Raw genomic sequence first — 21,630 nt, 5'->3', positions numbered from 1 at the left:
CTATTATTGTCTGAGGCCATTCAGTATTGTTTATTCTTCCAATTTTCCTGCCTCAAAATATCTGTATTTTGACACATTCTCTTTTCTTTACCTTCACTCTACAAGATTGACACTTGTGCCCTACTTTCACCCTCCCTATCATCTTCATAACCATTATGCTTTAAAGAGTATTTTTGCCATGCTTTTGAATATTCAATATTTCCAAGGTATTTCACTATACAATATAATCCTTTTTTAAATTAATTAGTTTATTTATTTATTTATTTATTTACTTTTGGCTGTGTTGGGTCTTTGTTGCTGCGCGTGGGCTTTCTCTAGTTGTGGCGAGCAGGGGGGCTACTCTTCGTTGTGGTGCGTGGGCTTCTCACTGTGGTGGCTACTCTTGCTGCAGAGCACGGGCTCTAGGCACGCGGGCTTCAGTAGTTGTGGCACGCAGGCTCAGTAGTTGTGGCTTGCGGGCTCTAGAGCACAGGCTCAGTAGTTGTGGCACACAGGCTTAGTTGCTCCGCGGCATGTGGGATCTTCCCGGACCAGGGCTCGAACCCATGTCCCCTGCATTGGCAGGCGGATTCTTAACCACTGCGCCACGAGGGAAGTCCTACAATATAGTCTTCACTCTTCTAGATCTCTTCTTGAACTTACTACCCCTTCAAGCAATACATTCCCCTTTCTCTACTTCAAATGTTTTGAGAAAGTAGTCTTCCCTTCATAATCACCCACTTCATTTGAAATTGTATTGACACAACTTCACCAATGATTCACTCCATCCAAGTCCTTTGGCCTTTTTCTCATATCCTTAGTCTTGCTGTAAATTATCGTACATAAACCTCATGTCACTAACTCTTCTACATTTTAGAAATCTCCATACTAATCTAGTTTCTCATTCTTGACCTTGTCTGAAGTGTAGGCATTTCTCAAGTTTCCAGGTTTTTTTGTCAAGCCCCTATCCCCATAACTGTCTATACTACATCACTTATTGATCTCTTATCATCCCATACTTCAAGGTATTACCTCCATGAAATCAATTTCTAAATTTATAGCCCAAGGTGCCCCCTTTTCTGGTAGTCATTTAAGCAGAAACTGCCTAAGACACTGTTATTTCTCCCTCTTTTAACATTGCCATCCGAGCAGTTGCCCCACTGAGACAATTCTACTTACACAAAACATTTTTCATTCCTACTGTCATCACTTTACACCACAATCACATCACCTAATCAGTCTCTCGTCTACTTCACTCTCTTCCCTCAATCCATTCTGCACATTAAACCTGAGTTAACTTTTCAAGGATATAGTGCTGATGTCACCATCATCATGCTCAGAAAAATTCTTGCATTGTTCCCAAAGTAGAAAAACTGATTGGCATCAGGGAATTCTATAATCTGAGCCCCATTTATCTCAAAAACAGTTTGTACTGATTCACTTTAGGCACTCTGGACACCAATCAATCTAGACTCACCATTTGATCATAATATGTTTGTCAAGACTCTGATTTCAAGGAACAAAAACCCACTCAAGTAGTTCAAATAAAGGAGCATCTATTGAAAGGGCATAGTGTCTTTAAATAGCACCAGAACAGAGTTAAATCACAGGAAACCTGGAGATGAGACTTGGGAAACTACTCAGGATTGAGGCAACCTCTTGAAACTTTCTTTGCTTCTCAGCAGCAAATATACCAAACATAGCTTTCACTCTCCTGACTCCACATGATATTTTTATGAACTCATCTCTATCATCCTACCTCAGTACCTTTGTTTCTTAGTTTTAAGTTCTGCAGGACAGACTCCAGTTGGCAATTGGCCAGCCAGCAGCATGACTCTAGATAGGTACTATGTCCAGAGAAGGAGTCTTAAACTGTGCAGGCAATCAAAAATATGTTAATTCAAGAACATACACTGTGTTTCCTGTTCCTGAGCTATTTTTTATATATGCCTTCTACTTGTGACTCTATGTACTCCCCCAACCCCATCTTTCCAAATACCCAAAATTACTCATCCTCCAAGACTTCACACAAATACTACATCCTCCTTGAAGTTTTTCCTGATTTCTCAACTGAAAGTAATCGCTCCCTCCTCTGAACTCCCATAGCTCTTCCTCTGACTCTCTGTTGTGGCAAGTCTCATCTCCCAAATTCAGCTGAAAGCAGAAGCTATAGTATTCCCCAACGATGCTTAGATCAATACAAGAAACACAGTAACCACTCGATAAGTGTTTGCTGAACAGCAAAGAGTATTCTAAAGGATAATTAAAGGCAAGAAGTACTTCTAAACCTTAAACTGAAGTCTTTTTCAGAAAGTAGGTCATGTACTGTCATAAATATTCTTACAAGAGAGGAAATATTGATGGACGTTAGAACATATCCAAAACCAATTCAATCTTAGTTAAAAGAAGATGAGACTGCATTTATGTCCTAGGTGGGAGACCCAAATGATAGATTTATTTTTAAGAAGAAAAACAAGAACAAACAAACAAAAAACTATCCAAACATTCAATAAGAATTCGCTGTATACTTAGAGGACACTACTCTTGTGTTGACACCTTACTTGTGGTAGTAACATTCTTTGTTTACCAGCAACAAGCCTATCATTAGTTAACCATTCTATTACCTTCCCCTAAATAGAACAGTTGTTAAACTCTGTTGGATTGCTAATCAGTATATTATCTTCTTCAGAGAGGCAAACTGAAGCAACAAGATATATATTGCAATTCTTTAGTCTCCGCTAGTCATTTAAACTCTAAAGTATACACTTACTACTCACATTATCTAAGGAGAGAGATCCTGTGCTAGCTAGGGACTGCAATATATCATTAAGCAAAGGCTATGGAGCTACTAAGGCATCTCTGTACCAAAATGCTAAGATTCATTAAAATATTAAAGTATTAGCTATTATTGCACATGAGAATGGGGATAGAAAACCTCTCTGCTTCAGAAGAGTTGCTCAGTTCCTCTATAGGCTAAGAGTTTGGTGGAGTATTCTGTTGGCTTTTAGGATTAATAGTTCAACATGACTTGATCTCTGCAAAGTTCATTCTGCTCATTCTGCTATTTTTACTCAATATTTTACCTCCTTATCCAGGTCCCTCTCTGGCTTATTAAAGCAGTTCATCTTTCTCACATATTTTGAATGATAATTTTGAACTGTACACAATGAAATGTATTTCTGGTTTCTGTACTCAAGGGCTTTAACTGTGAGACATCTTCTCTATGATTCTTAGGTAAATAAAGATAAATAACCTCTCAGGGCATCATTCATTTGTAAATTATAGTAGCCCTTCTGTTTCTAGGAATCCTCAAATAAATTGATATTGATGTCTATTCTTGCAATACTTCTGCTGCATATTTGTGTTTCCCTATCCAGACTAGAGTACTGTTTAGCATTATTATTTAAGGTGTTTGTATTTTGCCTAGCCAATATTTCATCATGGGATCCTTTTAATTGGATTTGTCCTAGGCTTATTGAATAAAATTCCAATGTAATTTTTCTTTGATTTTTTTCCCCCCGAAGTAAATGTTTTGATTATAGTCAATGATGTCACCAAAGAATGACTTTAACCCCATAAACATCCATCAGCCTCTCCAAAGTTCCCTCTCCCAAAATAAGTATACAATATAAGTATAAATGACAGTTTTACTATGCAGATGCAGCTTCCAGAAACAACTCCTCAGGATGCGCCCTTTCCAACTAGATTATCCTTATCCCCTTCATACATATGCATCCTCTTCTAATACAGCTTTATACACACTCTTTCTTTTGAAGAATATGAAGAGACAGCATTTTATCCAAGTTCATGCCTATCCTTTAGCATCACTCAGTGTCGAGCACATATACCAGATACTCAATAACTGTATGTTTAACAAAATTATTTTTGGAGTTCATTTTTCCCCCCTGGGCTGAAAAATTTTGTATATGGAATGGTCCGTGTATATGTTGTCAATCTGACCACTGAATTGTACAATTAGATGTAATTACAATTTGATTCTATTACAATTTGATGTAATTAAACATAGAACAAAATTTTAAACTTTTCCTTTAAAATAATGCTGAAATTAATTGTTTTCCCTAAGTGTAGCATACATAGGTCTTGGCCAGATGTAACATCTTTTCCACCATTAATATGCAAAGGTACTAGTGAATCTTTAAGAAATGTAAAAAAGCATATCTTGCTTCAGGATTAATTTAATTACATTGCTTCTAGTGACTTGGTGTTATTAGTCCTTTAATTTTTCAGGTTAGGTCATGATATAAACCTAAATGAATGCCAAACAGAACCTTAGGATCCTGAAAATTCCCCTCAAAAAATAAGAGTTCCATTGTCATTGGTTGACCCTCTTGTTACATGTATAATACCCTGTTTCTTCCTGCCTGCAGTGCTCTCTGCTTGCCCTTTTCTTTGTGAGGAATAATTTAGCCATCCCATTCTTAAATAGTTTGAGACCCTGTTTAAAGAAGACCTACCCTAATGAGCTTTTCTTAACTCATTATTTTCATCTTCCCTTGTCTTACCGTCACCAATTTGTGACAACATATATATTTTATTAAAGTTGTTTTAGATATCTGTCTCATTAAACCAGAAACTTATTGGGGTTAGTGACTTAGTTTTATTTTCTTTGTATTCCGAAAGCCTTGACTAATGGCTGGACAACAAAATGAACTCAATAAATCTATGCTGTAGGCATATCATTTTACATGTGTGAATATTTTAGAAGGTTGAGCTAATACTATGTCTATATTTAAAGCATATGCATATATTATAACAGTGATCTTTTCAAATGTCATTTTAGAAGCACCATGACAATAAGTGTCAATGGTGAATTGCTAGTTCAGGAGTAATTTCTGATTTAAAAATAAGATCACTCATCCTTGTCATCATTGTAAGGTAATTAATGTAAATTTCATTTGCATATTCTTGGCTCATTTCTTTTCACTCTTTAATCTTGTAATCACTCCTAGTAATACTCTGAAAAGGTGACCTTAGGAAGCAATTAACATATTTGTTTAGAATAACAGAATAATTGCTTGTTTATTAGTGTAGTGTTTGAACAAATAAACAATAGATTAACTGAGGAAGAATGGTTCTCAAACTAGAAAATTGGTGGACAATGCTAATACATGTCATCTTTTTAAAGAACAGGTAATGAATTTATTAAAATACTAAAGGAATATAAGCTTTTGGTAGAAACTGACAAATATTTAATGGTTAGACTTCAATACAGCATTTCTTTATCAACTTTTGTTTCTTTATATTTTTCCCTTCATTTTCTTCCTTGATATTTGTATCATATATTTCTGAAAATACTCATTTATACCTTAGGCTCACTCCTGTGACTTTTCAATGTTTTTTGCTATAATACTTCCTGTTTCCATAGATTCTAAAGTCTCTCTTCCATCATTTTCCTCTTTCTCATTTCTTCTTGGTCTAGTTCTTATAAACTTCTTCCTCATTTTCACTTCCTATAACACTTTTCATTTTTTCTTGCATCTTCCATACCACTTGTCATATCTTCTTTTTCTCCTTTCTCTTGTATCACACTCTTCGTTGTAACTTGCAGTTATTTTCCTCTGTGTTGCATGCTTTTCTGATTCATCTGAGCCTATTATTCCTCATACTCAAAAACTCTACTTCTTTTTAGGAATGACCCTAATTCAGTTTCCCGTTCTTCAAGAGGCCACATCTAATTGCACCTGTTATTGACATCAGAAGAGATTCCTTTGCAAAGGAATCTTTCACATATTTCACAGACTTGAGTTTTTTTTCCATTTCTAGTGAAAATTCAGTTAATGAATTTAAGAAGATTCATCTGGAATTGATGATACATATCCTATCTTCAACAACCCCCATCCTATCTCAATCATTTCCATTTTAATGCCCAGAATATAACAATCCCAATTAGAAAGTTGATTTTTTTTTGTTTATTTTAAATTCAACAATAAAATACTAGTTAACACCAAACAATTAAAAACATCCCAGACATTTTTTTATTCACAGCTTATCCACTTTTATGAAAATCAAAATATTGGTATTAAAAACACATGTGGTGGGGCTTCCCTGGTGGCGCAGTGGTTGGGAATCTGCCTGCCAATGCAGGGGACACGGGTTCGAGCCCTGGTCCCGGAAAATCCCACATGCCGCGGAGCGGCTGGGCCCGTGAGCCACAATTGCTGAGCCTGCGTGTCTGGGGCCTGTGCTCCGCAACAAGAGAGGCCGCGATAGCGAGAGGCCCGCGCACTGTGATGAAGAGTGGCCCCCACTTGCCACAACTGGAGAAAGCCCTCGCACAGAAACGAAGACCCAACACAGCCATAAATAAATAAAAATAAATTAAAAAAAAAAAAAAAAACAAAACACATGTGGTCAGGTACACACTTCAATGTCCAAACGGATGCCACTTAATTCTTCTCAATGGGCTATAAAATGGCAATAGTTATTTTCAAAAATAGCTTACTTTAACAGAACATTTGCTATTTGCCAGGTGCTATCCTAAAAGTTTTAAATGTAGGAACTAAGTCTTCACTACAACACTATGAGGTATATGTTATTTTTATCCTTGTTTGTACATATGAGAAAACTGAGATACAAAGAGCCTGAGTAACTTCTTCTGGGTCTCAGCCCAGGGTCATCCCAGACCCAGACAGCTTGCATTCAAGGCTGAATACATGAGATGCTCAGATACATGCCCGGCCTCCCATGTAGTCTATAGAGGTTGACAGGTACTCTTCATTCAGTGAATACTCACTATGAGTAGACACAGTAAGTGACTAAAGTTAAGAATGTAGGTGAACATAAAGAGGCAGGATTGGTTGGTTTAGCTTTTCTCATCATGGTTCACAATGGCCAATTGTTGAATGCTGCTGAGGATCTCTCACAGTACTAGAACAAAAATATTTGCATGCTTTGTGGGAATTTGTTGACACAAATCATGTAAACACATATATAAATTAAATAATCCAAGATAATCAATACATATCTAAGTCTGAGTCATATACTGATTCAATGAAAATGTTAACAAAATTACAATTTTGCATTGATTGTAATGTTAAATGTTCGATTATATACACACATATTTACACAGAGGATTTTTCTGCATTAATATTTGTTTACATAAAGTTAAAAAAATAAATCAATTGCAAATATTTATAATTTTGTGTGTTGTTTTTTATTTTGGATTTCATGCAATTCAATGCATAGCCAATTCAAAATCAAATATATTATTCCTTATTGATGAAATATAACTGAAGATATCAAATAGAGAAGCCTGTGTTTACAACATATTTGTAAAACTGGTATATTTAAGTTTTTACTTATACAAATACACAGATTTTTAAATTGTTCCTTGCATGCATTATATAATCTCATTCCTAAAACAACCCTTTGGGATAGGTTCTATTTTTATCACTGCTAGGAAGAATATTCACAATATTAAATAACAGCTATAGCAAGAGTATGGACCATTTAGAATGCAAGCCAACCATGATGGAGCAGGATTCTGAAGGATTCTTACTGAGTCCAGTTCTGTGTTGGGGAGGACAAGGGGAGGGCATTCTTGAGGAGAACTTAGGTAGCCAGAGAAGTGGTGGGGGGAGGAGGCACTTAGAGGACTCAGGGCATTAATTGTAACTGGTATGCCTCATAAAATGATTTTAATTTGTTCATAAAAACCTTGCCATTAGTTGCAAAGCTATTAAAATGTATATATTTCCATTAATTTTAATGGGAAAAATTATGATGCATTTCATCCCAACCCAAGACACTCAAACAACTTTCAAAGATAGAAAAATACGAACAATTTAAATAACACAAAATATTATTGTACTAAACAAGGAGGAAAATATGACTCAATAGTAGGTGGAGCTAAGTGGAAAAGGATACAAAGAAATCATACTGGGGAAGGAATGAAGAAATGAAGAGCCAGGTGATTGACTTGGACCCAGCTAAGCCTTTTGGGAGGTACATGGTTATTCTGCACTCAAATACAATTAAAAATAGTTACAGTACAGAAAAACAACAACAATAAGAAGCACAAAATAAAAATAAAACCTGAGAGCATTTCAAAATAAATCAAATTTGTGTGGGCTCACAACAGAGAGACTGAGGTGTCAGAGAAGCATCTACCTCTTCATATCTCTCACTTGTGCTAATTATACAAAGCAAACATGCTAACACAGTGACTGGATATTATTTTGTACTATGTTCTCTAACCAAAAGCTGATGTTTTTTTTAAAAATTAGTACATGTGTCTTTGCCTGAAACTAATGTGTCAATATGGTAATATATTTATTTAGTAAAGTGTGGGATGGAAAAAGTATTATACTGAAATAAAGAGGTCATCTGAACAGTGGTGTAACTTTTTAAGAATCATTAAGACTCTTAAATGATTGAAGAGTTAGCAATCAATACAGCCATATGGGGCATAAAAGCTGAGTATTAGACCTGATCATTTCCATTCTCCATTGCAGCAAATGAGACTGAATTAGCCAAACCTCCGTCACAAAGGTAGTAAAATACAGAGTCAGAACTTCACCCCAATTCTGTCTCATATCAAAGCCTATGTCCTAAATAATTGTGTTACGTATGAAGAATTTCCTTGTTGATGTCTATTGCCAACATTTGAATGATAAAAAAGAATTATACAATTTTTTATCAAAAAGTGGAGTAAGAAAATGATCAGATTTGCAAGGGTCTGCTTTGCAAATCTGATCATTTACAGGTGACGTCAGTAGATTTTTCCTAAAATATTTCCACTGCTAAAACTCTGTTGCTAGTGACTGAAATTCTACCATTTGATAGTCTTTCAACTGGGCTTAGAAATTGTCCCTAACACAATGTATTCTGGGATAAAAACTAAAGGAAGCTTTTATCATACATAAATACCACATGAGATTTAACTAATAAGTGTCTTTCCAGAGTAGTGCCATGGAAAGAATGCTGACGTACGGTTTTAGTTCTCTCTTGGCCACTTACTAACTGACTGGCATTGGTGATGCCACTTGACCTTTCTGAAGTGAGTTTGTTTATGTACTGGAGGTAACAATGCCTTCCTAATTATACTGCAGCTTTGCTGCAGAATATTCCATGTAATAAGGCAAGTTAATGTATTCTTAAAGCTACTTATCCCATCAACACGTAAGCTCTCAGTTCTGTTGGATGGAAAGGGGATAGATTCATATTCCACAGACAAAAGCTTTATTTGAAATAGTGAAATAAGAAGAAGCTGAAAAGGGTCTCTGGGTACCTGGTGTCAGGGTGGGGAGTGGAGAAATAGAGAGAGAGGTGCTAAAAAACAGAGAGAAGAAGGCAAACTTCATCTATTTTACAATTTTGTTTCTAGATGGCCATGAGATTTAATGTACAAGAAAACAGAAGTAAAACTAACTAAATGAAAAATAAAATGCAAGTTCTTTTTCATAGCCTATCTACAGCTAAGTCTCTTGTTCCACTTACTCTGGAAATGAAAGCTCCTTTAAAATGGAAATCATTCTTGCATATTGTTTACAAATATAAATCAATTCTAAGATACAGTCTAGGTTGGTTCTACAAAGAAAGAAGGGGGAAGGGAGGAAAGAAAGAAAGAGGAAAGGAGGGAAGGAAGGAAGAAAAAAAGGAGAGAGGGAGGGAAGGAAAGAGGAAAGAAGGAAGGGACAGAGGGAAGGAAAGATTTAAGTATGAATGCTATGAAATAGGCAATTTCTTGTTAAGAGTACCTCTGTGGACTCTGGCTTTAAATTTCTGCCATCACATTATTCCTCCTGTGTTATGGAATTTAACTTATCAACACTCATCCTGAATGCTGAGCCATTTAGAAATCATTCATTCATAGCTTAGAAAGCAAATAGGTCAGAATATTTTCAGAGTACAGATAAATTATGACTACCAACTTACCAAAGCCATCTCAGCTGGACTGCTGAATGGATCTAAATTAATCTCTGTCAATTTTAACCCATAGAAGATATGACCATTAGGCTTTTCTTCAATAAAAATCAGTTGCAGCAAAATAACTTTGCTTCATTAGTAAACAGTCATAACTTGAGCGCTATCTAGCTGCTAGTTAACAAGCAGTGTCTCATCCTAAAGGTACCCAGAGCACAAATCATAAAATATTGCAACTTATATTCTTCTAGTTTTATTTCAACATATAACTAAAGTTAATTTTAAGGAGACCATATAACATAAACACAGCTATCACTGTGCTGTATTTACTATATCCAATGCTTTTACCTTTACTTTAATATCAAAAAAATTCCTTAAACTTGAGAAATGACAATCGTTTTTCTAATCATGAAATGTTAAAAATACCTCTTTTACAACTCATGATTCTAGTGAGAAATAAGAGAATATTCTATTCATTGTACTTCCCATGTGCTATTAGTAATTTATTGATCAGCCATAATTTTAAATGTCTGTAAATAGTAATACCTCTGAAAACTCCCACCACTTTTTCTCTCCCAATTTGTTTAAAAAGTTTACAGATCTAAACATGAAATAATCTTTAATCTTTCTTCAAATTTCAGCCACATGAGTAGTACTCAGAGAGAGAAACTTGAGAACACTCCTTATATCTAATAAGAAACAATATGGAAAATTGATAACTCCTACATAGCCATTGTTCCTTTAGACAGGAAGGAGACATATGTGAGAGAAAAAGAGAGAGATTTTTGTTGTCCAAAAATGCCAGTAGTATATTGTATTAGTAATGAATACATGAAAGAGTAATTGACTAAAAAGGCCAAGGCTCTGTCCCAAAAAACATCTTTACATGACCCCCAAAACTAGAGGATGCTAAGGGAGGCCTGGACATCAGGATATCTATCGTGTTCAGACTAGCTCTTTCTTGTATCACAAGCCAATAAACCCACCAAAGCAAGCAGCCATTAATAATGCACGTAATGTGTTCCTTCCCTCAGTACCAGACTTCACTTACCCATTTGCATCAGTGTATTTCCAGGAGGGGGAAACAAAAACTCATTGATGGCCCAACCACAAAATCAGAATCTCTCTTGAAGTAAATGTGGGTATATCCCACAACTTAACATGAAATTCTTTTTTTCACATAAAACATATTTCTGAAATTATTATTCATTTCAAAGTAAAAAATTTGAGTCTACAAATATAAAACTCCTGTTTATTTGCCTTTCAATCATATACATGTGATGTACATATGTATGTATGTGTGTATAAAAACATATGTATAGCTCCTCACTCTCATCCCCCATGTGAGGGGCAGGTGCTAATCATACCACAGAAGACCGGGTACCCTGGAAATGGCTGAGTCACAGGGTAACAGGAACCTGAGTGCCCACATGGCCATGTGGAAGGCCACTGTCAACCTGCAATATTTTCACTGGATTCTGAGTGAGCAAGTGTGGAGCTGTAACTCTGATTTCTCAGGAGGGGACAGTGGCCTGCAAAGCAGTACTGATATCTCTGGGAGCTTGATGAGGCTCATTCTGGGAAAGAGGAAAAAAACTGGAAACCGGAACCAACTGCTTCTAGAACTAGCTGCTCCCACCAGTTGTTTCCACGACCCTGCTGACAATATAAAATTTTGGCAAACTGACCTCCTTTGAAGAAGACTGGTTGCTAAGGAGTCTGGCCAAGGACAATTTTCGGATGTTGTAAGCAATCAAATACGTCATGCTGAGTTGAGGCTCATGGATAGTACAAACACAAGAAAACTCTGTTGTTCCCTTGTGAAGATTGTCTAGGTGTCAGGAGAAGTCTGGAGGACAGAGAAAAGTTTATGAAAGTTCCTTTTCACAGGTCTCATCCAGTGATATTCTTCTATTCTTATGGACCTTGAATCCTTGTGATACAGAGCCAGGTATCACTTGGCTGCCTTCATCTGCATCAAAATCTTGCTGATATCAATTGCCAGAATAATTTATCTCTGAAGACAAACTGAATCCCTCAGGAGAATGTTCCTACAGTTTTTGCTGTAGGCTCAGAAATGAGTCCAGGAGGGACCTTCAAGATGGTGGAGGAATAAGACATGGAGATCACGTTCCTCCCCACAAATACATCAGAAATACATCTACATGTGGAACACCTCCTACAGAACACCTACTGAATGCTGGCAGAAGACTTCAGACGTCCCAAAAGCCTTAGAAGCAGCAGACTAAATCTCCACAATCAACCTGATGTACCTTGCATCTGTGGAATACCTGAACACACAACGAATCAACCCAAAATTGAGGCGGTGGACTTTGGGAGTAACTGCAGACTTGGGGTTTGCTTTCCGTATCTAATTTGTTTCTGGTTTTATGTTTATCTTAGTATTTACAGCTTATTATCATTGGTACATTTGTTTATTGATTTAGGTTGCTCTCTTTTTTTTTTAATATATATATATTTCTTTTTTCTCCTTTTGTGAGTGTGTGTGTGTATGCTTCTTTCTGTGATTTTTGTCCATATAGCTTTGCTTTTACCATTTGTCCTAGGGTTATGTCTGTCTGGTTTTTTGTGTGTTTGTTTTTTTTTTTAGTATAGTTTTTACCACTTGCTATCATTGGTGGATTTGCTTCTTGGTTTAGTTGCTCTCTTTTTTCTTTCTTTCTTATATTTATTACTTATTTATTTATTCATTTTTAATAATATATTTTTTTATTTCAATAACTTTATTTTATTTTATTTTTCTTTCTTTCTTTCTTTTTTATTCTCCTTTTTCTTCTGAGCCACGTGCTCAGAAGCACATGGCTGACAGGGTCTTGGTGCTCCGGCCAGGTGTCAGACCTGAGCCTCTGAGGTGAGAGAGCTCAGTTCAGGAAACTGGTCCACCAGAGACCTCCCAGCCCCATGTAATATCAAACGGGAAAAGCTCTCTCAGAGATATCCATCTCAAAGCTAAGACCCAGCTCCACTTGACAACCAGCAAGCTCCAGTGCTGGACACCCTATGCCAAACAACTAGCAAGACAGGAACACAAACCCACCCATTAGCAGAGAAGCTGCCTAAAATCATAATAAGGTCACAGACACCCAAAAACACAACACCGGACACAGTCCTGCCAACCAGAAAGACAAGATCCAGCATCATCCACGAGAACACAGGCACCAGTCCCCTCCAACAGAAAGCCTACACAACCCACTGAACCAGCCTTAGCCACTGGGGACAGACACCAAAAACAACGGTTAACTACAAACCTGCAGCCTGTGAAAAGGAGACCCCAAACACAGTAAGTTAAGCAAAATGAGAAGACAGAGAAACACACAGCAGATGAAGGAGCAAGGAAAAAACCCACCAGACCTAACAAATGAAGAAGAAATAGGCAGTCTACCTGAAAAAAGAATTCAGAGTAATGATAGTAAAAATGATCCAAAAACTTGGAAATAGAGTGCAGAAAATACAAGAAACGTTTAACAAGGACCTAGAAGAACTAAAGAGCAAACAAACAGAGATGAACAACACAATAAATGAAATTAAAAATTCTCTAGAAGGGATCAATAGCAGAATAACTGAGGCAGAAGAATAGATAAGTGACCTGGAAGATAAAATAGTGGAACTAACTACTGCAGAGCAGAATAAAGAAAACAGAATGAAAAGAATTGAGAACATTCTCAGAGACCTCTGGGACAACATTAAACGCACCAACATTCGAATTATAGGGGTCCCAGAAGAAGAAGAGAAAAAGAAAGGGACTGAGAAAATATTTGAAGAGATTATAGTTGAAAATTTCCCTAATATGGGAAAGGAAATAGTTAATCAAGTCCAGGAAACACAGAGAGTCCCATACAGGATAAATCCAAGGAGAAACACGCCAAGACACATATTAATCAAACTATCAAAAATTAAATACAAAGAACAAATATTAAAAGCAGCAAGGGTAAAAAAAAAAGTAACACATAAGGGAATCCCCATAAGGTTAACAGTTGATCTTTCAGCAGAAACTCTGCAAGCCAGAAGGGAGTGGCAGGACATATTTAAAGTGATGAAAGAGAAAAACCTACAACCAAGATTACTCTACCCAGCAAGGATCTCATTCAGATTTGACAGAGAAACTAAAAGCTTTACAGACAAGCAAAAGCTAAGAGAATTCAGCACCACCAAACCAGCTTTACAACAAATGCTAAAGGAACTTCTCTAGGCAGGAAACACAAGAGAAGGAAAAGACCTACATAATAAACCCGAAACAATTAAGAAAATGGTAATAGGAACATACATATCGATAATTACCTTAAAATTAAATGGAATAAATGCTCCAACCAAAAGACATAGACTGGCTGAATGGATATAAAAACAAGACCCGTCTATATGCTGTCTACAAGAGACCCACTTCAGACCTAGGGACACATACAGACTGAAAGTGAGGGGATGGAAAAAGATATTCCATGCAAATGGAAATCAAAAGAAAGCTGGAGTAGCAATTATCATATCAGACAAAGTAGACTTTAAAACAAAGACTATTACAAGAGACAAAGAAGGACACTACATAATGATCAAGGGATCAATCCAAGAAGAAGATGTAGAAATATAAATATTTATGCACCCAACATAGAAGCACCTCAATACATAAGGCAAATACTAACAGCCATTAAAGGGGAAATCGACAGTAACACAATCATAGTAGGGGACTTTTACACCCCACTTTCACCAATGGACAGATCATCCAAAATGAAAATAAATAAGGAAACACAAGCTTTAAATGATACATTAAACAAGATGGACTTAATTGATACTTATAGGACATTCCATCCAAAAACAACAGAATACACATTCTTCTCAAGTGCTCATAGAATATTCTCCAGGATAGATCATATCTTGGGTCACAAATCAAGCCTTGGTAAATTTAATAAAATTGAAATCGTATCAAGTATCTCTTCCGCCCACAATGCTATGAGACTAGATATCAATTACAGGAAAAAATCTGTAAGGAATACAAACACATGGAGGCTAAACAACACACTACTTAATAACCAAGAGATCACTGAAGAAAGCAAAGAGGAAATCAAAAAGTGCTTAGAAACGAATGACAATGAAAACACAATGACCCAAAACCTACAGGATGCAGCAAAAGCAGTTCTAAGAGGGAAGTTTATAGCTATACAAGCCTACCTTAAGAAACAAGAAACATCTCAAATAAACAACCTAACCTTACACCTAAAGCAATTAGAGAAAGAAGAACAAAAAAAACCCCAAAGTTAGCAGAAGGAAAGAAATCATAAAGATCAGATCAGAAATAAAGGCAAAGGAAATGAAGGAAATGATAGCAAAGATCAATAAAACTAAAAGCTGGTTCTTTGAGAAGATAAAGTTGATAAACCATTAGCCAGACTCATCAAGAAAAAAAGGGAGAAGACTCAAATCAATAGAATTATAAACAAAAAAGGAGAAGTAACAACTGACACTGCAGAAATACAAAGGATCATGAGAGATTACTACAAGCAACTCTATACCAATAAAATGGACAACCTGGAAGAAATGGACAAATTCTTAGAAATGCACAACCTTCTGGGACTGAACCAGGAAGAAATAGAAAATATGAACAGACCAATCACAAGCACTGAAATTGAAACTGTGATTAAAAATCTTCCAACAAACAAAAGCCCAGGACCAGATGGCAGAGGCAAATTCTATCAAACATTTAGAAAAGAGCTAACACCTATTCTTCTCAAAGTCTTCCAAAATATAGCAGATGGAGGAACACTCCCAAACTCATTCTATGAGGCCACCATCACCTTGATACCAAAACCAGAGAAAGATGTCATAAAGAAAACTGCAGACCAATATCCTTGATGAACATAGATGCAAAAATCCTCAACAAAATACTAGCAAACAAAATCCAACAGCACATAAAAAGCATCATACACCATGATCAAGTGGGGTTTATCCCAGGAATGCAAGGATTCGTCAATATACGCAAATCAGTCAATGTGATACACCATATTAACAAATTGAAGGAGGAAAACCATATGATTATCTCAATAGATGCAGAAAAAGTATTCGACAAAATTCACCACCGATTTATGACAAAAACGCTCCAGAAAGTAGGCATAGAGGGAACTTACCTCAACATAATAAAGGCCATATATGACACACCCACAGCCAACATCGTTCTCAATGGTGAAAAACTGAAACCATTTCCACTAACATCAGGAGCAAGACAAGGTTGCCCACTCTCACCACTATATTATTCAACATAGTTTTGGAAGTTTTAGCCACAGCAAACAGAGAAGAAGAAGAAATAAAAGGAATCCAAATCACAGAAGAAGAAGTAAAACTGTCATTGTTCACAGATAACATGATACTATACATAGAGAATCCCAAAGATGCTACCAGAAAACTACTAGAGCTAATCAATGAATTTGGTAAAGTAGCAGGATATAAAATTAATGCACAGAAATTGCATTCCTATACACTAATGATTAAAAATCTGAAAGAAAAATTAAGGAAACACTCCCATTTAGCACTGCAACAAAAAGAAAACAACACCTCGGAATAAACCTACCTAAGGAGACAAAAGAGCTGTATGCAGAAAACCATAAGAGACTGATGAAAGGAATTAAAGATGATACAAACAGATGGAGAGATATACCATGTTCTTGGATTGGAAGAATCAACACTGTGAAAATGAATATACTACCCAAAGCAATTTACAGATTCAGTTCAATCCCTATCAAACTACCAATGGCATTTTTCACAGAACTAGAACAAAAAATTTCACAATTTGTATGGAAACACAAAGGACCCCAAATAGCCAAAGCAATCTTGAGAAAGAAAAATGGAGCTGGAGGAATCAGGCTCCCTGACTTCAGACTATACTACAAAGCTACAGTAATCAAGACAGTATGATACTGGCACAAAAACAGAAATATAGATCAATGGAACAGGATAGAAAGCCCAGAGATACACCCACATACATATGGTCACCTTATCTTTGATAAAGGAGGCAAGAAATACAATGGAGAAAGGACAGCCTCTTCAATAAGTGGTGCTGGGAAAACTGGACAGCTACATGAAAAGAATGAAATTAGAACAGTCCCTAACACCATACACGAAAATAAACTCAAAATGGATTAAAGACCTAAATGTAAGGCCAGAAACTATAAAACTCTTCGAGGAAAACATAGGCAGAACACTCTATGACATACATCACAGGAAGATCCTTTTTGACCCACCTCTTAGACAAATGGAAATAAAGACAAAAATAAACAAATGGGACCTAAGGAAACTTAAAAGCTTTTGCACAGCAAAGGAAACCATTTACTAGACGAAAAGACAACCCTCAGAATGGGAGAAAATATTTGCCAATGAAGCAACTGACAAAGGATTAATCTCCAAAATATACAGGCAGCTCATGCAGCTCAATATCAAAAACACAAACAACCCAATCCAAAAATGGGCAGAAGACCTGAATAGACATTTCTCCAAAGAAGATATACAGATTGCCAACAAACACATGAAAGAATGCTCAACATCACTAATCATTAGAGAAATGCGAATCAAAACTACAATGAGCTTATCACTTCACAGCAGTCAGAATTGCCATCGTGAAAAAATCTACAAACAATAAATGCTGGAGAGGGTGTGGAGAAAAGGGAACCCTCTTGCACTGTTGGTGGGAATGTAAACTGATACAGCCACTATGGAGAACAGTATGGAGGTTCCTTAAAAAACTAAAAATAGAACTACCATAGGACCCAGCAATCCCACTACTGGGCATATGCCCTTTAGAAAACCGTAATTCAAAAAGAGTCATGTACCACTATGTTCATTGCAGCTCTATTTACAATAGCCAGGACATGGAAGCAACCTAAGTGTCCATCGACAGATGAATGGATAAAGAAGATATGGCACATATATACAATGGAATATTACTCAGCCTTAAAAAGAAACAAAATTGAGTTGTTTGTAGTGAGGTGGATGGACCTAGAGACTGTCATACAGAGTGAAGTAAGTCAGAAAGAGAAAAACAACTACTGTATGCTAACACTTATATATGGAATCTAAAAAAAGAAAAAAATGGTTCTGAAGAACCTAGGGGCAGGACAGGAATAAAGACGTAGACGTTGAGAATGGACCTGAGGACATGGGGAGGGGGAAGGGTAAGCTAGGACGAAGTAAGAGAGTAGCATGGACATATATACACTACCAAATGTAAAATAGATAGCTAGTGGGGAGCAGCCACATAGCACTGGGAGATCAGCTCGGTGCTTTGTGACCACCTAGAGGGGTGGGATAGGGAGGGTGGGAGGGAGACGAAGAGGGAGAAGATATGGGGATATATGTTTATGTATAGCTGATTCACTTTGTTATACAGCAGAAACTAACACACAACTGTAAAGCAATTATACTCCAATAAACATGTTAAAAAAGAAAAAAAAAGAAATAAAACATTAGCCCAGTCCCTGGCACATAGTAATATTAAAAAAATTTTAGATATTATTTTTCCTATGATGATGGAATTTGTATAACCTATACCTCAGAAGACCTATCTATACCTTCCCACCTCAGGGTCATAACCAGTCCTGGGAGCCTTAATGAGATTTATGTCTATTATACAAGAGTTTTCAGATGGACAAGTTCTTTAGGCAAAGTCACAACCTGTCAATGACTGACCAAATGCTAACCCCCTAGAGAAGGCCAGAGTTAGCAGAACAGGGAAATCCAGCTCACAGTCTCCACTGGTAAGGAGCAGTTGTGATTCTTTTTTCCCTAACAAATCCATTCACAAACGATTTGGTCTCATTCAGTACAGGTGTACTATGTAAAGACATAGGTTTAAACCTCATCTAATCCCTCATGGTTATTAGTTCCACTTTACTGATGGGAAAAGGTCTAGAAAATGACAAAACAACCACTAAGAGCTGGGTCTGTCTGTATCCCTAGTCCAGGTTGTAACCACTCTGTACATTCCCCTCCCTCAGGAACTATTGTCCCAATAAATGTTCACTTTGTCACACTATCTAAATAAGCAAAAGCAAATTGTTTTTTTTTTAAAAAAAAAGATGCACACACTAAAACAAAGTAATACAGTATAGAAATAAAAGGATAGGCAAGCAAATGGTAAGAAAATACAAAAATTTTTTGAAAAGTAAACAAGTGATATCATTAATTACACACAAGTTTTATTTTTAAGGACAAAAGCATTGAGCAACTGAACAGCATAAAAGGAAGATTATGTAATGATAAAAGAAAATTTATAGACTAGATGCTATTCTCATATATTTGTGTTTTAGAAAATAAAGTAGCTAATTTTATACAGTGAAAGTGATTTGAAATTGCAAAGTAAACTTAATAGTGTTACTAGTGTAGTAAGTGATACTGAAAAAAACTTTTTAAACAATTTTTAAGATCTACGTAAAAAATAAGACAGAGTATGACTAAATAATTACCAAGAAACAAACATGATTATATAAAGTCTAGAGTTTATATAGATTACATACACACATATATATGCGCACATATACATATATACACATACCTGTGGGGGGGTGTGTGTGTATATGTATTTACATATATATATATATATATATATATATATATGTATCACAAAAGAGAGAGAGAGAAGAGTGAGAAATTGGCATCCTATCAAAAGAGTATAAACCTTTTTCATATGTATGAAATTTTTCCAAAAAATAGAAATCTTCTTGGTTACAAAGTAAATCATAAAAATTTTTAAAAGTAGAGCTCTTACAGGTGGCATTTTTGTAATTTAATAAAGATAAAACTGAAACAATGATAAAATATTTTATTGCCTAAGTAATAAGAATCAATAGTCTCATTTAAAGCTTGGGTCAAAGAGGGAACAAAATTTAAATTTGAGACCAAATAAAAACCAATTGGTGGGGCTTCCCTGGTGGCGCAGTGGTTAAGAATCCGCCTGCCAATGCAGGGGACACGGGTTCGAGCCCTGGACCCGGAAGATCCCACATGCCGCGGAGCAGCTGGGCCTGTGAGCCACAATTACTGAGCCTGCGCGTCTGGAGCCTGTGCTCCGCAACAAGAGAGGCCGCGATAGTGAGAGGCCCGCGCACTGCGATGAAGAGTGGCCCCCACTTGCCACAACTGGAGAAAGCCCTCGCACAGGAACTAAGACCCAACACAGCCATAAATAAAAATTAATTAATTAATTAATTAAAAAAAAAAAACCAATTGGGGGACTGCACTGGTGGCACAGTGGTTAAGAATCTGCCTGCCAATGCAGGGAACACAGGTTCGAGCCCTGGTCCGGGAAGATCCCACATACCAGGGAGCAGCTAAGCCCGTGCGCCACAACTACTGAGCCTGCACTCTAAGGCCCATGAGCCACAACTACTGAGCCCACGTGCCACAACTACTGAAGCCCGTGTGCCTAGAGCCTGTGCTTTGCAACAAGAGAAGCCACCACAACGAGAAGCCCACACACCGCAACAAAGAGTAGCCCCCGTTTGCCACAATTAGAGAAAGCCTGCGTGCAGCAACGAAGACCCAACGCAGCCAAAAATAAATAATAAATAAATAAATACATTTATCAAAAAAAATAATTGGGAAAAAAAACCACTTTTCATGCTCAAACCTTTGAATATAGTCACATTTCCATTACACTATAATCAAATGGAATTTATAGTTATAAATCCATTTATTTATTCACCAACAAAGAACAAAAACCAAGCCATGAAAAGGACATTATAAGGACAGTTAATCCTGAAGGACTGGAAAATGTGAGAATGCAGAAAATAATTACCTAAAAAAATATAAAATATGCCTGTACTTATAAATAATAAGTTTTGTAAATGGTTATTAAATATATTTATAAGGCAACAATAGTAATAAATTAATAGCTAATATTTACTGAGTAACCACTGTGTGCCTGATATTACTCTAATATTTTTATATGTGCTATTTTACTTGATCTTCACAATATCCCCACTAGGCAGGTGCTTTTAGAGACACTAAAAAAAAGCAAAGGTTTCAGGTATGCTGCCTCACACTCTGAGCAGTGGGTAAGGATAACAGAAGTTTTAGGTTGAGAGTACAGTCTCAGCCTAAATGAAGGATGTAGAGAGGAGGTGACACCATGACATTTAGTATCTGACTGTGCTACTTCAAAAGGCTTTTAAAGGCTTTTAAAGCCAACTATCCAAGATCATGGAGAAAATGTGTAAATCACAGTTACAGAAAAATTTCTTCAATTTTATAAAAAAGAAAGGATGAGGAATGAAGAACTAACACTTTTAAGATACAGACTCTTTCCAGTAGCAAAAATATATAAACCTTATGAATATGCAGTGAACTCCACAGAACAGTCCAAAAAGGTAAACACATTATATAATAAAGGAGGATGAAATAGATTATGGCAAAACAATACAAACAGGTCTGTGTTGAATTAGTTAGAAACTACTGTGCAATGTTTGAAGTATTTCTATTGATCTGTGTTGGAGAATCATTAATATGTATTATACGTAAATAAATTTAATAATAACTTGTGAGGATCAAATGAATGATGGACATGAGAGAAATCTGAAAGGATATTAAAGCACTAAACAGATGTAAAGTAATTTTAATCCCCCTCCTTAGTAAAGTCAGTTATTTGATCAAATCAGCAACAGATTTTTTTAAAAATATCAGCCCTAATTTACCTTAAAAGGGACCAAGAGATATCCAACAAAGTGTGTGTGTGTGTGTGTGTGTGTGAGAGAGAGAGAGAGAGAGAGAGAGAGA

Source organism: Balaenoptera musculus, chromosome 9, assembly GCF_009873245.2.
Source record: "Balaenoptera musculus isolate JJ_BM4_2016_0621 chromosome 9, mBalMus1.pri.v3, whole genome shotgun sequence".
Lineage (NCBI taxonomy): Eukaryota > Metazoa > Chordata > Mammalia > Artiodactyla > Balaenopteridae > Balaenoptera > Balaenoptera musculus.
The sequence above is the reverse complement of the archived record's forward strand: the minus strand, read 5'-3'. Positions refer to the sequence as shown.